Raw genomic sequence first — 13946 nt, forward strand, 5'->3', positions numbered from 1 at the left:
TCATCTCTGCTTTGACTCCCCATTTCCAGTAATAAGAATGTTCTCCTCTTCCTGACACCAGGAGGTCACCTTTCTCAGAAAATGTATGCCCTGCTTTTAGGTGGAAATGGGGAGGTCAGAGAGCCATTCCTGCATCTGATGTTCCTCGGTTGTCTTCAGGTCAAAATTACCAGTATGCCAAAGTGGCATATTTTTGGGTGGCATGTCCTGGTCTCTTCCAGGGTCCTAGCCCATTCATATTTTCCAGAATTGTGTCCTTGCTCACATGTTACTGGGGAACATATTGGGCAATGTGCTGGGGAAGGTCCTACCAGGTTCTCAATCTCCTTGAACATCCGTCAGCTATTAATGACACCAGTCGCTGCTGAGACCCTCCTGTTCCTTTCGGCAAGCTATCCACATCCATTGGCAGTTGGAGACTTCTAAGTCTCCCTTGACTTCGGACTTGCTAGAACAGAGTTTAGAGTTCAGGGATCTCACTGGGGAAGTTCAAGGCCAATCTGCCTCAGGAGACCATGTGGCCATTTCCCCTTCCAGGGCTTCTCTCAAGGAAACTCTCTGTGGAACCCATCAGCCTTTTCCTTCCAGGTTCTGGTAGCCTACTGCAGGGAAGGAAGTGAGTACTGGCTGAGCCCACACTCCTGTAGATTCAGAATTCCCACCTTTGTTCCTTCTGGTGTCCAAGATAACTTCACTTGAGTGCACCTTAGCCTCCTTGGTATTACCTGTGGGCTCTTTATGGGTATGGCCCATCATGAGACTCTTGGTTTTCCTACAAGCAAAGCCAGAGAAGCATGCTTGCATTGCCCCCAGCTAGGAGCTACCATGTGGGACACATGCCTGCTGGACACTGGAATATAAAATGTTTCTCCCTTTTCTCGGCACACTGGTTCTCTCCTGGGACCAAGATTTTGTCCCTAGTCTATCATCCTGGGAATCCGGAAGCATGGATTCTTAGTTGTGTCTCAGTTCTGGAGGGCTCACGTGTTGCCAAGCATTCGGTGGGGCTGCAGCAGAGTGTGGCATTTGGTCTTCAGTGCCATCTGGCCACATGGATGTTTTCTGAACTACCCTGTTTGACCTTGGTCACTGCCCTCACAGATGACCACTTCTCTCCATCCCTTTCCATCTATGCCATGCTCAAGGATAGAGGAATTGTCCTGTTAACTCCAGAGCATGCTAAGTTCTAGAATCTGAGAGGCTGCCCAAAGCCCTGTCTACCACCACGTAGCCATATGTCTCTGAGATCTTACCCCAGAGCTCCCAAGAAGCACAGATCCTGAGTTCTGGAATCCTCTAATCCACCAATAGGATCTAAGACTTTCCTTGGCCCTGGAAAAAGAATGCTGGGCCCTGTTCTGGTGACATCTGCATAACAAATTACCCCAAAACTTAGGGCCTTAAAGCAACCATTTTATGATGCTCATGGAATCTATATGGGGATACCTTACCTCTCTCTGTTCTGAGGCCTCAGATGGGCACAACTTGATAGCTGGGAGCTGGAATCATCTGGAGGTTTCTTCCTTCACATGTGTGGTTGTGGATGGCACTGGGGACCTCAGCTGGGGCTGCTGGCCAGGACACCTCCTTGTGGCCCCTCCGTATGACCTGGGCTCCCTCACAACATGGCTGCTCAGGGCCCCACAGGCGAGTGTCTCAGCTCCCAAGCAGAACTGCACGGCCTTTTAAGACGACTCTCAGAACCCACATCCTGCTATTGCTACCAGTCCTCTAGCCTGCCCGGACTCAAGGAGAGGCGGCACAGACCCCCCTTTTGAGAAGCCTGCCACAGTCCCATTGTACAGAGACCATGTGGGATGGGGGACATTGTTGTGACCATCTTTGGAAACTGTAACCTGCCACAGCCCCTCCAGGACTCTCCTAGTTTTATTCTGGTTTCCCCATCATCTTTTCCTAGTGTGGGTGGGTGGGGGGATGGGTGCAAAAGAGGACTCCTCTTTTATTTTTTAATCCTTGAACATCTCGGTGATTCTAATAGTCCTCTCTTTCTTCCCCGTCACTGGCTTGTGGAAACCAAGATAGAAATGCTCCTCTTGGGGAACCTGGATGGCTCAGTCGGTTAAGTGTCTGCCTTTAGCTCAGGTCATTATCCCGGGGTCCTGGGACTGAGTCCTGCATCGGGCTCCTTGCTCCGTGGGGAGTCTGCCTGCTTCTCCCTCTGCTTGTGCTCTCTCTCTCTCTCTCTCTCTGTCTCTGTGTCAAATAAGTAAATAAAATCTATATGGTGGTTTTTTCTTTTTCGAATAAATAAAATCTAAAAAGAAAAAAAAAATGCTCCTCTTGTTTCCTTTGCAGTCAATGGCTGCTGTCCTTAAATGGCCTGGTGGGAACCATCAGGGCTATCTCTCCAGATACTCTCCCACCACAAGGAAAATAACAAGGATCCCAGAGACTTGTGAGAATTAAAGTGAGAACATACACAAAAACCCTCGCAACACACCTGAACTTGAACCTGTCTGCCCTTCCTCTGCAGAGACAACCTCATGCAGGGCATAGCCCTTCTGCGGAGTTGCTGTTGCTAAGCAGGGTTGACTTGAGGAGAGTGAATTAATATAAACTTGGACTTGATGGTAGAGATTCATAAGTAGTCCTTTAAGAGCATCTGAGAGGGAAATGCTGTTTCCTCAGGCCCTTTATGGCTCTAAACTGCCTTGGAGCCATTCCACTCACCGGCCTTGCAGCGCCCCAAGGGTCACTCTGGCAGCGCCTCATTTCAGACCAGACCGTCTGTGTGAGCTGCTGAGGAAACCCGCTCTGGGGGGCATTTGGCCGGGCTTAGGGGTGAGCGGTGCTTTCTCAAATTCAATGTCTGCGTCCCCCAAGAGTGGAGTCTTCAAGCCCTGCAGCCTGTGAAGTGACCACTAAATCCCGCAGCTGGGAAAGGGTAGGAACATATGTCACCCCTGCTGGCAAGGAGTCACCTGTCCCCTCCTCAGGCGGCCAACCTGCAGGACGTACACAACCACTGGTGGTGTCCGTGTAGGGCTCCTGCCTTGAACAATGTTGTGGATAATCTGTTGCCGGCAGTGACAGAGACTCTGCTACCATCTCCTCTGCCCTTTCTTCAGGGAGGAAAATGGGAGGAAAGTCAAAGTCTCATAATGAAAACAATTTTTCAAGAAAATGTGCGGAGAAATTGCTTTGTCATGTACGGCAAAGGGGAAAGTTTGCCTAAACCCTTTGACTGGGGGCGCGGTTACCCTCTCCAGGCCGGGAAGAGGCTTGCAGTGGGCTCAGACAGGGGAGTTTGTTGTTCGTGCTGTTGGAAGCAGAAAAGGTGACACCTTTGCCTCTCTGTGGTCCCGGCTATAATGCGGCAGTTCTCAGCTGATGCTTTTGTGATCACAACATTCTTTCTAACACCAGATTCTTTGGCGATCTATGTGCAGCCATTGAAAGGCGACAACCCATGCAAAACCAGCCGACAGCCTTTGCCCCACAAACCTGACCACAGCACAGCACAGTGATTGTCTGACGCTACGGTCACTGTCTGGGCCATTTGGGTGTTTGGACAGAGAGACTGCCGCCTGGGCTGCCCCTCAGGTGCTCTGGGGCCACGTTCTCCCCCGGTCCCATCGGAGGAGTCCTGTCTGTGCAGGGGGCTCTGCTGTGTTCCATGTCTCGCCTCTTACCTTGGCCGCCATGGTACCCGCTCCACGTCACCTGGGTCCGATCGGCCCAGCTCGCCTGCCGTCTGACGGCATGGCCCTGCTGTGCCAACACTCAGTGGTCGTCAAATGAGTTATATGCACCGAGGACAACCCGTTAGCACGTTTGTGAAGGGATTCCTGCACAAATGGATAATGTGTCCACACGAAGCCTTGTTTGAAGTATTAATCTCTACCTAACCAGCAAAATCCTGCCGGCCCGGGTGCCCTCCCGCATGCTCTCCCCTGATGCCCTGTACTCACCAGATATCACCATGTTTGCCATTATGCAGCCAAAGTACCCCTTCCTCGCCTGTCTTCCCTATCAAACCATAAACTCCCTGAGGAAAGGAATGTTTTGCGTGCCACTGTATTCCCAGTCTCTAGCAAACGGCCTTGCACCTAGCAGGTGTTCAGGTCTAATCCTGTAATGGTTCTACTGAGCTGCATTTTTCTTTTGGTAACTGGCAGACACACTTGGGGAGACCTGATCCCTAATTCTATAGTCTCTCTATGCTTGCACTGAGTCTAGCACATAGCAGATGCACCAAAAAAAAAAAAAAAAAAAGTTTGGTGAATGAATTAGCTGGAGGTGTGCTTAAGCCAAAGAGTAAAATGGATGCATTCATTTAGCTAAGCAGCCATCTGCTCATAGTCTTTGGGGACCTCAGTTGGAGGAGGGTGGGGACCTCTTAAGACAGGAAGAGTCACATAGAAGGCTGGTGGCTATGTAGTGGGGGATGGGAAGGGTCAATGCCCAGAAGCGTTAGCCTCGGAAGCCCCCAGGAGTGCTCATCTCTGGAAGCGTGTCTGGAAGTGGAGATTTGTGGCTCACTACAAAGGCTGAGGAGTTATTCAGGGCTCCAGGTTTGTCTAGTTGGGCTCCCTCCCAGGTACTGGGGCTCCCATCAGCCAGACCTGGGCACCATGGCCCCACCTTCCTGCAGGGTTATCCCCACCCCGTGAGGCCGGGTGGAACTCTCCATTCCACATGGGCCCCAGCGAACACTGTTTTCCAACAGAGGAAGGAAGCCGTCCTGGAGATTTCTCTACAGCAAATGTCTGCCCCACGGCGAGTTCCACATGCTATTTCATAACGTATTTCCCAAAGAAAGAAATAGTTGACATTGGTGGCTCCCAAAGTTGCAGTCAGAAAGCCTTCTCATGTTGAGGAACCACACCTATTTATTTCAAATATGTAGGCATTTTTAAATTTGAAACTCACCTCAGTGCATTAGCACACACAGTAACTGCCTCATAAACCGGTTTCATTCAAAACCCACGGCGATGACATGTACTAAAGGGGAGAGTCAGAAAACCAGGGCAACCAAGAGCCACTCTCTTCAGAACCCTGAGTTGCATATCAGACAGACCAGGATGCTCTGGCTCCTTTAACAACGAGCACTTTCTAGTCGGCACTGGGCCTCAAACTGTGATTTGAGATCTGCCCGTTGGCACCCGCCTGGCACCCCCTAGGTACACAAAAAAATGTCCGTTGAACTGGAGGTAGGCCCTCCCTTTCAATCAAATTCCTGTTGCTAAAAAGGGAACCCACAATATATAATTTTTATTTTTTTAACTTTTTAAAAAATTTAAATTCAATTAGCCAACATATAGTCCATCATTAGTTTCAGAGGCAGAGTTCAGTGACTCATCAGTTGCCTATAACCCCCAAGGCTCATCACATCATATTTAATTGAGCTAAGGATTTTCACATACAGGGTTTTTCTGGGTGCCAGATGAGCTTATCCACAACCTTAACAGAATGACTTTTTAAAATGAAAACGAAACGGTCTCTTTGAAGTGTTAAGGAAAGCATCCCCTGGTGTGGCGTTCTGCTCCCGTCCCTGGCGTATGCAACTCTAAGCTCAGCCTGCCATAGGAAACGACTCGGTCCTGTTGGCCTCCTCCAGTTACTCAGTTCCTGGCTTGCCCTGCCTTCACCCCCAATAAAGAGAAGCCTCCCTTCTTTCATAAGCATATGTCATCCCCAGGAGTTGGAATCCTGATGTTTGCTGAGGTTAAGGGCTTATCCCACCGTCCCCCTCTACAGAGCAGCTCTTGGTGGAGAGGGCCTCAGGGGTGGACTGCATCCCAAAGACCGGAAAACACCCTGCCCCATCCTAATCTGCATGCTTTAAGCTGAGGGACAGTCTTGGGGTCATTTGCTCTGAACTTGGGATCATTGCCCTGAATTCTTGTGGTTCTGGAAGGTGCTACGTGTCTGGTCAGAGAGGCAGTCTCAGCTGTGCTTCATAGCGCTGTGGCCAAGGGGGATGGTTCCAACTGTGCAGCGAGTCTACAGAGAGGCAGGGCTGCCGCTGCCGCCTCCCCCCCCCCCCGGCACCGTGGAAACAGCAGCTGTCCTCAGGTTCTAACCCCAGGCATCCGCCCCGTCACTGTGCCAGCTTTGGGGCACATGTGTGTAACCCAGATACAGCTTGGAGACCAGTCTCAGGGTGATGTCATGTTTTTTAAAAAGATTTTATTTATTTATTTGTCAGAGAGAGAGAGCACAAGCAGGGGGAGCGGCAGAGGGAGAAGCAGACTCCCCGCTAAGCAAGGAGCCCAATGTGGGGCTCGATCCCAGGACCCCGGGATCATGACCTGAGCTGAAGGCGGATGCTTAACCAACTGAGCCACCCAGGCGCCCCTCTGTGATGTCACATTACAAAAAGTAGTCCAGATATATATTTTGTAAAATATGTTTATATAAAAAAAATACATACACAAACACACAGCCTAGTGAAATTCCTTCTCAAACTCATTTCTTGACAATCCTTTTAAGACTTTTCTCTCACTCTCAATCTCGGCCTTCCTTCTCTGTACTACATCCCCCAGTGAAGACTTCTCTTGCCATTATGTGCTCCCCGTCTGCTTCCCCACCAGACCTCGCTGCTCATGCACTCTGTGCCCCCAGCATGTGTATAATCTTCCTCTGATGATTTTCCTAGTGAGAATTTGCCACCCTGGAACTGGAGTGAGTAAACATGCTCCACTTTGCTGTATGCAGATGGACAAAGCCAACCCACCATGCCCTCCCTCCAAGGGCACGTTGCCCTCCCATCCAGTTCAGGCTACCCTTCTCAACCCATAACGTTTGTCCAAAATCCCAGTCTTGGCAGTTCTGTACGCTTCCTTTAGCAAACATTTTCTAATCCAGAAAGGAGCCTGGGACTCTTGCATGGATGAAAGAACCATTCTGGGCCCTGCTTTTCTTGGATATATGTCCCCTTGCTACACTAGAGCGCTGCCAGTTGGCAGACGTTTAGTGACACCCAAGGGCTATGTGTCTGAGTCAGGACCCCCTCCTCAGCACCTTGTGTGTTAATACTATTGTCAGAAGATCAGCTGCTTTACCTCTCACCACCTCCCATTGTATTTCTCATCTTTAAATCAGAGTGGAACTAGGTTCTGAGCTATAGAGGATTGCCTCATCTTTGTAGACCTCTCAAACTTTCAGCAAAGTATTCCCCAGCTGTAGAATCTCGATGGCCTTGAGTTTCCTAGTAATAATACTAGCATTTAAAGTGCTTGTTACAAACCAGGAATTCTTCTAAACTCTTTGAATGAAATGTCTCATGTAATCCTTATGGCAAACCCAATGAGGTTCATACTATTCTAAAAGTCATCCTATGCCATGTAATAGAAACAGAAAACAAGGCCCACAGAGGTTGAACATCGCTCAAAGTCCTTGTTCACTAAGCGCAGGACCGGGGATTTGAACCCAGGATCTCTGACTCCAAATCCTATTCTAGGTACACAGTCTCAGAGCAGTAATCACACCTTTCAAAAGTCATCAGCAACCTAATGACTGAGCCAGGGCCAATTTTATACCCTGAAATTATAGCATGCCAGCACCCCTAACTTTCTACATTGTATTAGAGTTATTTCCTCCTGGTTTTCTTCCCTGCTCAACTAAACCATAAGCTCCTGAGGACAGGGATGTTACTAGGTCTTACTCCCTGCCTGGATACAGTCATGGGACTTAATAAATGGTGCAGAACTCCGTTTAGTGCTGACTATGGTAGCCATGTGGGTACACCATTCAGATCTACCTTCAAGAATCTGCCATCCAGCTGTGAGGAGTGCAGAGTTGGCTGGCAACCCCGAGCTGCAGTTGATAGTGTTGGAGCTGAGACTGTGCTCTTTGCACACAGCCCCCAGCCCATGACTGGGCAGGTGACTGTACTAAGGTCTAGTCATCTCTTTTCAAAATGGGGCTTCTTTACTGGGCAATCTTCCCTTAGAGCTCCCTGTCAAGTTGGATGGGACTTTGTCGTACCTGCGTCACACTGGGAGGTATCTGCCAAATTCTGCTTCCTTCCCCCTTTCCTCACATGGAGGTCAGACTAATGTTGAGATCTGAAGGCTTTCACTGCCCAGTCTTGCTTTGTCTCCTTCAGTCTTTCACAGGCTTGCCCCAAATAAACCTCTTATATTCTTAACTTGGCCTCTGCTGCCTGAAGGACCCGAATTGATAGAGTGACCAATCTGATGTTCTTCAGATCTCCTGCCATGGGGAGCATAGTTGATTGACAGCCTCAGCCACCGCCCCCCTGGGCCCACCACTGCAATCCTGCTGAGGCCACATTCCTCCAGGCTGCTCCCAGATACGCAGAGCAAGCTAGGGGAGTGATACAGAACCCCTCTGATGGGTGATTTTGGCTTGAGGACTCCCCAGCAGCCTGGCCAAACCTTCCATGAATGGTGCCGGAGTCTGGGACTCTTCTTCCCCTGTCCTCCTTCCATCCCTTCTCCCTTTCACAAGTGTCAGAGACTTCCTTGGGTCCCTCTCCTTTATCCTTCATAGACATGTCCCCAATAAATCTGTTCTGCTTCTTGGAGAACCTGAACTAACAGAAGTGGTACTGCGAGCACGGGTGTCAGGTCTAGCAAATAAAAATATAGGATTCCACCAGTCACACTTGCGTTTTAGACTGATAATAAATTTTTAAGCATAAGTATATCCCAAATATTGCATGGAATACAGTCATACTAAAAAAATTCATCGTTAATCTGAAATTCAAATTTACCTGAGTGTTTTGTATTTTATCTGGCAACCTTAGACAGGAGTAATGCAAGGAAACAGGCATTAAGATAAATTCATGCACATCCTGGTGGGCAGAGAGGACACTGTGTTCCACATACCCGAGCAGGGCACAACTGCTAAAGATTTCGTTGGTGGTGACCTGGGAAAACATCCTGGCAGGAGTGAAGGCCCAAATAGGTGTGATGATGTAGCCCCTTGGAAGATGTGGATGGAAGAGTGCCTACAAGGACAGTGGGGATGGCTGGTTACTGCTGGGTTGCACTGACGCTCTGCAAGGGACAGTGAGAAATTGAAGGCCAGTAACAACCAGCTAAAGGGTTACTTGAGAGCCAGAGGACCTCTTGGGTAGCCAAAGAGTGGCCTTTTTCTCCTATAGAGGAAGAGCAAACACAGCCAAGCAGCATCCTGAGGACTGAAGTGTTGAGTCACAGAGCTCCAGTCACAATGCTTAAATGCTCAGTCCAGGCAGGTTGGTTATGCTTGGCTGAGAAAAGCTGGGACTCTGAAATATGAGATAGAAACACCTGGATGCCCCCCCCCGCCCCGCCCAGTTAGAGTGAGTGGCCGCTCACAGAGGCCAGGTAATAAATGGAGACCAGGCTATAGTCCAGCTCACCATGGACCCCCTGGGTCTGCAGTGGCCACCTCCCCTGATGTCGAGCATATCATTGGAACTGACGTACTTGGCAGTTGGAGCAATCTCCATGCTGGATCCTTGGACTGACTGCGGGTTAAGAATTCTCAGAGTAAGCATGGCCAAGTGGAAACCCTTGAGATGGCTCCCTCCCCATGGATTGAGGTCATGAATCCAAAATACCACACCCCAGGGCATGAAGTGGAGATTAGTGCCACTATTAAAGAATAGTTTCCCATAGTCCTGGATTGATCCTAGCTCCCTGGAGTACATGAAGTCCCCTGGGCAAGTGTGAGTGTGGGACGTTTCCACTGATGGCCAGGTCCGACCCAGATCCAGATGAGCCCTTGGCAGCCCCAGGCTGCCAAACCCTGTAAGTTTTGCTTAAAAAATAATAAACTCAGAGCGTGGCCCTCTCCTCTCCCCGCGATGGCGTGTGCTCGTCCATTGATATCTGTGTACTCCAAAAAGGGGGAATCATCTGGCAAAAATGTTACTTTGCCTGCTGTGTTCAAGGCTCCCATTCTACCTGATATCGTGAACTTTGTTCACATCAACTTGCACAAAAACAACAGCCATACGCTGTCAGTGAATTAGCAGGTCATCAAACCCGTGCTGAGTCTTGGGGTACTGGCAGAGCTGTGGCTTGAATTCCCAGAGTTCGAGGCAGAGGGACTTACCGTTCTGGCCAGGGTACTTTTGGAAATGTGTGTTGTGGGGGCCGCGTGTTTGCACCAACCAAAACCTGGTGCCATTGGCATCTCAGAGTGAACACAACACAGCGGCGATGTGCCATCTGCTCTGCCCAGGCTGCCTCAGCCTTACCAGTGCTGGTTGTGGCTAAAGGTCATCGCATTGAGGAAGTTCCTAAACTTCCTTTGGTGGTTGAAGATAAAGTTGAAGGCTACAAGAGGACCAAGGAGGCTGTTTTGCTTCTTAAGAAACTAAAAGCCTGGATGGGCGCCTGGGTGGCTCAGTTGGTTAAGCGACTGCCTTCGGCTCAAGTCATGATCCTGGAGTCCCGGGATCGAGTCCCGCATCGGGCTCCCTGCTTGGCAGGGAGTCTGCTTCTCCCTCTGACCCTCCTCCCTCTCATGCTCTCTGTCTCTCATTCTCTCTGTCTCAAATAAATAAATAAAATCTTTAAAAAAAAAAAAAAGAAAAGAAACTAAAAGCCTGGAATGATATCAAAAAGGTCTATGCATCTCAGCGAATAAGAGCTGGCAAGGGCAAAATGAGAAACCGTCGTTGTATCCAGCGCGGGGGACCCTGCATCATCTACAGTGAAGACAACGGTATCATCAAGGCCTTCAGAAACATCCCTGAAATTACTTTACTTAATGTAAGCAAACTGAACATTTTGAAACTTGCTCCTGGTGGGCATGTGGGACGTTTCTGCATTTGGACTGAAAGTGCTTTCCACAAGTTAGATGATCTGTATGGCACTTGGCGAAAGGCTGCCTCCCTCAAGAGTAACTACAACCTTCCCATGTATAAGGTGCTTAATACAGACCTTAGCAGAATCTTGAAAAGTCCAGAGATCCAAAGAGCCCTCCGAGCACCACGCAAGAAGATTCATCGCAGAGTCCTGAAGAAGAATCCACTGAAGAACCTGAGAATCATGTTGAAGCTAAACCCAATGTGCAAAGACCATGCGCCGGAATACCATTCTTCGCCAGGCCAAGAATCACAAACTCCGGATGGATAAGGTGGTAGCAGCCTTAGAAGCCAAATCAGATGAGAAGGGGGTTCCAGGCAAGAAGCCTGTGGTAGGGAAGAAAGGAAAGAAGGCTGTTGGTGTGAAGAAGCAGAAGAAACCTGTGGTGGGGAAAAAGGCTGCAGATACCAAGAAACCAGCAGCTGACAAGAAGCCTGCAGAAAAGAAACCCACTGTGGAGAAGCCTGCTGCCTAAAAACTTATGTTTATTCTAAAAGTCAAATCATTTTGGACAGCTAATTTTGAATAAAGACCTGATCAAAGCCAAAAAAAATAAATAAATAAACTCACCCTCAGAAGCATGTAAAATGGAGATCCTTAATGCAGGTAGTAATTTGAGTTTCCTGAATAGGCCATTTTTTTTAAATGCAGAAGACTCTTAGAAGATGTATAGAGACATTTAATTCTATTATCCCCAAGATTTCATAAGAAAAAGATAAAACAGCTTTTTTATACGACCTTAATTAACCTAAAATGATGATTAGAAAGGTCATATATTTCCATTTATTAAATGTTTTCTGTGAACAAGCTGACCTGCAAATTTCTGTCTCTGAAGATACAGACAAAATTAAATGTTTTATTGAACTGAATTAAAGATGACTTCATAATCAGGGAAGAGAGATTCATAAAAGCTTTTATCACACGTGATTTGCCAACATGTGGTATCTTCTCTCAAATTGATTTTTCAGAGGCATTAGACTTTATTGAGGCAATGCCAAACTTAAGAGAATTTTTATCCATATCTTTCAGAAAAACCCAGACCTTTATGATTCATCTGGAAGTGGAAAATTACACTATAATTCTCCATAGTTCAGTGAATAGTTAAAAAAAAAAAAGCACATTAATACAACCTCTAGTATACCTTCCCCTGCTAAAAAGCCATCAAAAGTAAATACGTAAGGTGAAAATATACATAGGTAAGAATTTTCGTCTTTGTTAGTACAGTATTTAATGTTATAATGACCTAATCCAACAAAATTAGGATTCGGCACTGGCTGATTCTTTTGGATGTGATAAATAAAAGCAAAATCTATATTCAGATAAATCTCTTTCCTCCAGAAAGACAAGGCTTACGGTCTGTATGTAGCACGCCCCTGGTGGTAGTAGAAGGCATGCAACAGGTCGGGGAGTAGGGGTTAAACGAAGATGCACTCAAATCTCCCTTGGATGGCTTTGAAAGCGGGAATGAATGAACATTGTTTTAATGGGTTAGACACTCAAAGGCAAGAGGATGATTCAAGCCTCCTGCTGGTCCTGAGCCTCCACAGTGTCATATGGTTGCCAGAGTCACCCTCGAGCATCCAGTCCACAGCGTGTACTGAGGGCCAGCTAGAGGGGCTCTGGGCTGGCAGATGCAGAGGAGGGTGGCTTGGCTCTACGCTCCCAGTGCTCAGTCTTCTTGGGGAGACAGACACCTACCTCACTCTGCAGAACAGTGTGGTACATGCTATAAGAAGCCAGGATGCTGTGAGTACCCAGAGGACAATGTGTCCTACTGAGGCACTCTCCTCAAGCCCGTCAGTGGGTCCCACCTGTCCCAAAGTTGATACTCAAAGCCTGTAATCCCCTAGCGTATTAGTCCTCAAAATGTGGCTCCCGGGTGCAGGGGAGCTCCTCAGACTCGTTCAGGGAGTCAGCCAGGTCACGCTATTTTCATAACGATACTAAGATATTATTTGTTGTTCTTACTGTGTTGACATTGGCATTGAGGGTATAAGAGCAATGGGGAGAAGACTGTTGGAGCCCGAGCATGAATCAAGGCAAGGATACACAGCAGTCCCTGTGCCTCGCCGCCTTCCACGAACGGCCAGCTTCACTTAAGAATGTCCCTGAGAAAGCAGTAAAAATTATTTTTATTCAATCTCCACGCTTGAGTATAGTCTTTTGAAATATTGTGTGATGCTAGGGGAAGGGCACCTAAGCGTTTCGGCTGCATACACAAGTACAGTGACTGCCTTTGAGGAATATTGCAATTGTTTGAGTTGCGAGCTGAATTAGCCACTCTTTCCAAGGAAGACAATTTTTACCTGAGAAAAGGACTGTCAGACAAATTATTGTTATCAGGTGTGGATATTTGGCAGCCTCTTTTCTTGAAAATGAATAAAATCAGCATGTCTGTCATTATAGAGAAAACTGGCTGTATTTGTTGCCAATGATAACATTTGAGCTTTCAAGCAAACATTAGGATTTTGGAAATTCTATGTGCTTGGCAGCTTCTCAATTCTGAAAGTTGGCTATACACGAACATGGCAACATATGGAAGATCTGCCTATCTCAGTGAACAAGTATTTTCCAAATGACCAATGCGTGATGTTACAAAATCAAGCTTGGGTAAAAGATCCATTCTAAGTATAAGATATACCAGTTTTAATGTCACAGACTATGAAAAGTTCATTGATACAGTTTTGGATTTCACAATGCAACTAACCTTTAAGAAACTACAACTTACTGAGTTTTGGTATTGTAAAAAAAAATATCCACAATAATCCAAAAGAACTATTATTAAAATACGCTTCCTTTTCTCAACTTTGTATCTGTGAAGAGGGATTTTCTTCATACGTTTTAACCAAAACAACATATTAAAACAGACTGAAGGCAGAAGATATGAGAACCCAGCTGTCTTCCATTAAGCCAAGCCAGACGTTAAAAAGATTTGAAAATGTGAAATAATGCCAATCTTCATTAAATTTTTTTTTTCAGAAAAGTTACTTTTCATAAAAAAATGCTATTTCTGTTGACATGTGATGGGTTTATTATTATTTTTTGTTTTGGAAAGGTTCTTTTTCATTAAAAATAGGCTGTCAAGGTGGGATGGTTTTATTATTGCTATTTTTAATGAATTAACAAATATTTAAGTGTTACCAGTTTCTGGAG

The 13946-nt window shown here is 47.1% G+C and overlaps 1 pseudogene; it reads left to right on the forward strand.

Moving 5' to 3' along the window:
* Positions 1–9775: 9775 nt before the first annotated feature.
* LOC110583680 lies at positions 9776–11350 on the forward strand (annotated as a pseudogene).
* The last annotated feature ends 2596 nt before the right edge of the window (positions 11351–13946 follow it).

The sequence above is a fragment of the Neomonachus schauinslandi genome, chromosome 8 (assembly GCF_002201575.2).
Source record: "Neomonachus schauinslandi chromosome 8, ASM220157v2, whole genome shotgun sequence".
NCBI lineage: Eukaryota > Metazoa > Chordata > Mammalia > Carnivora > Phocidae > Neomonachus > Neomonachus schauinslandi.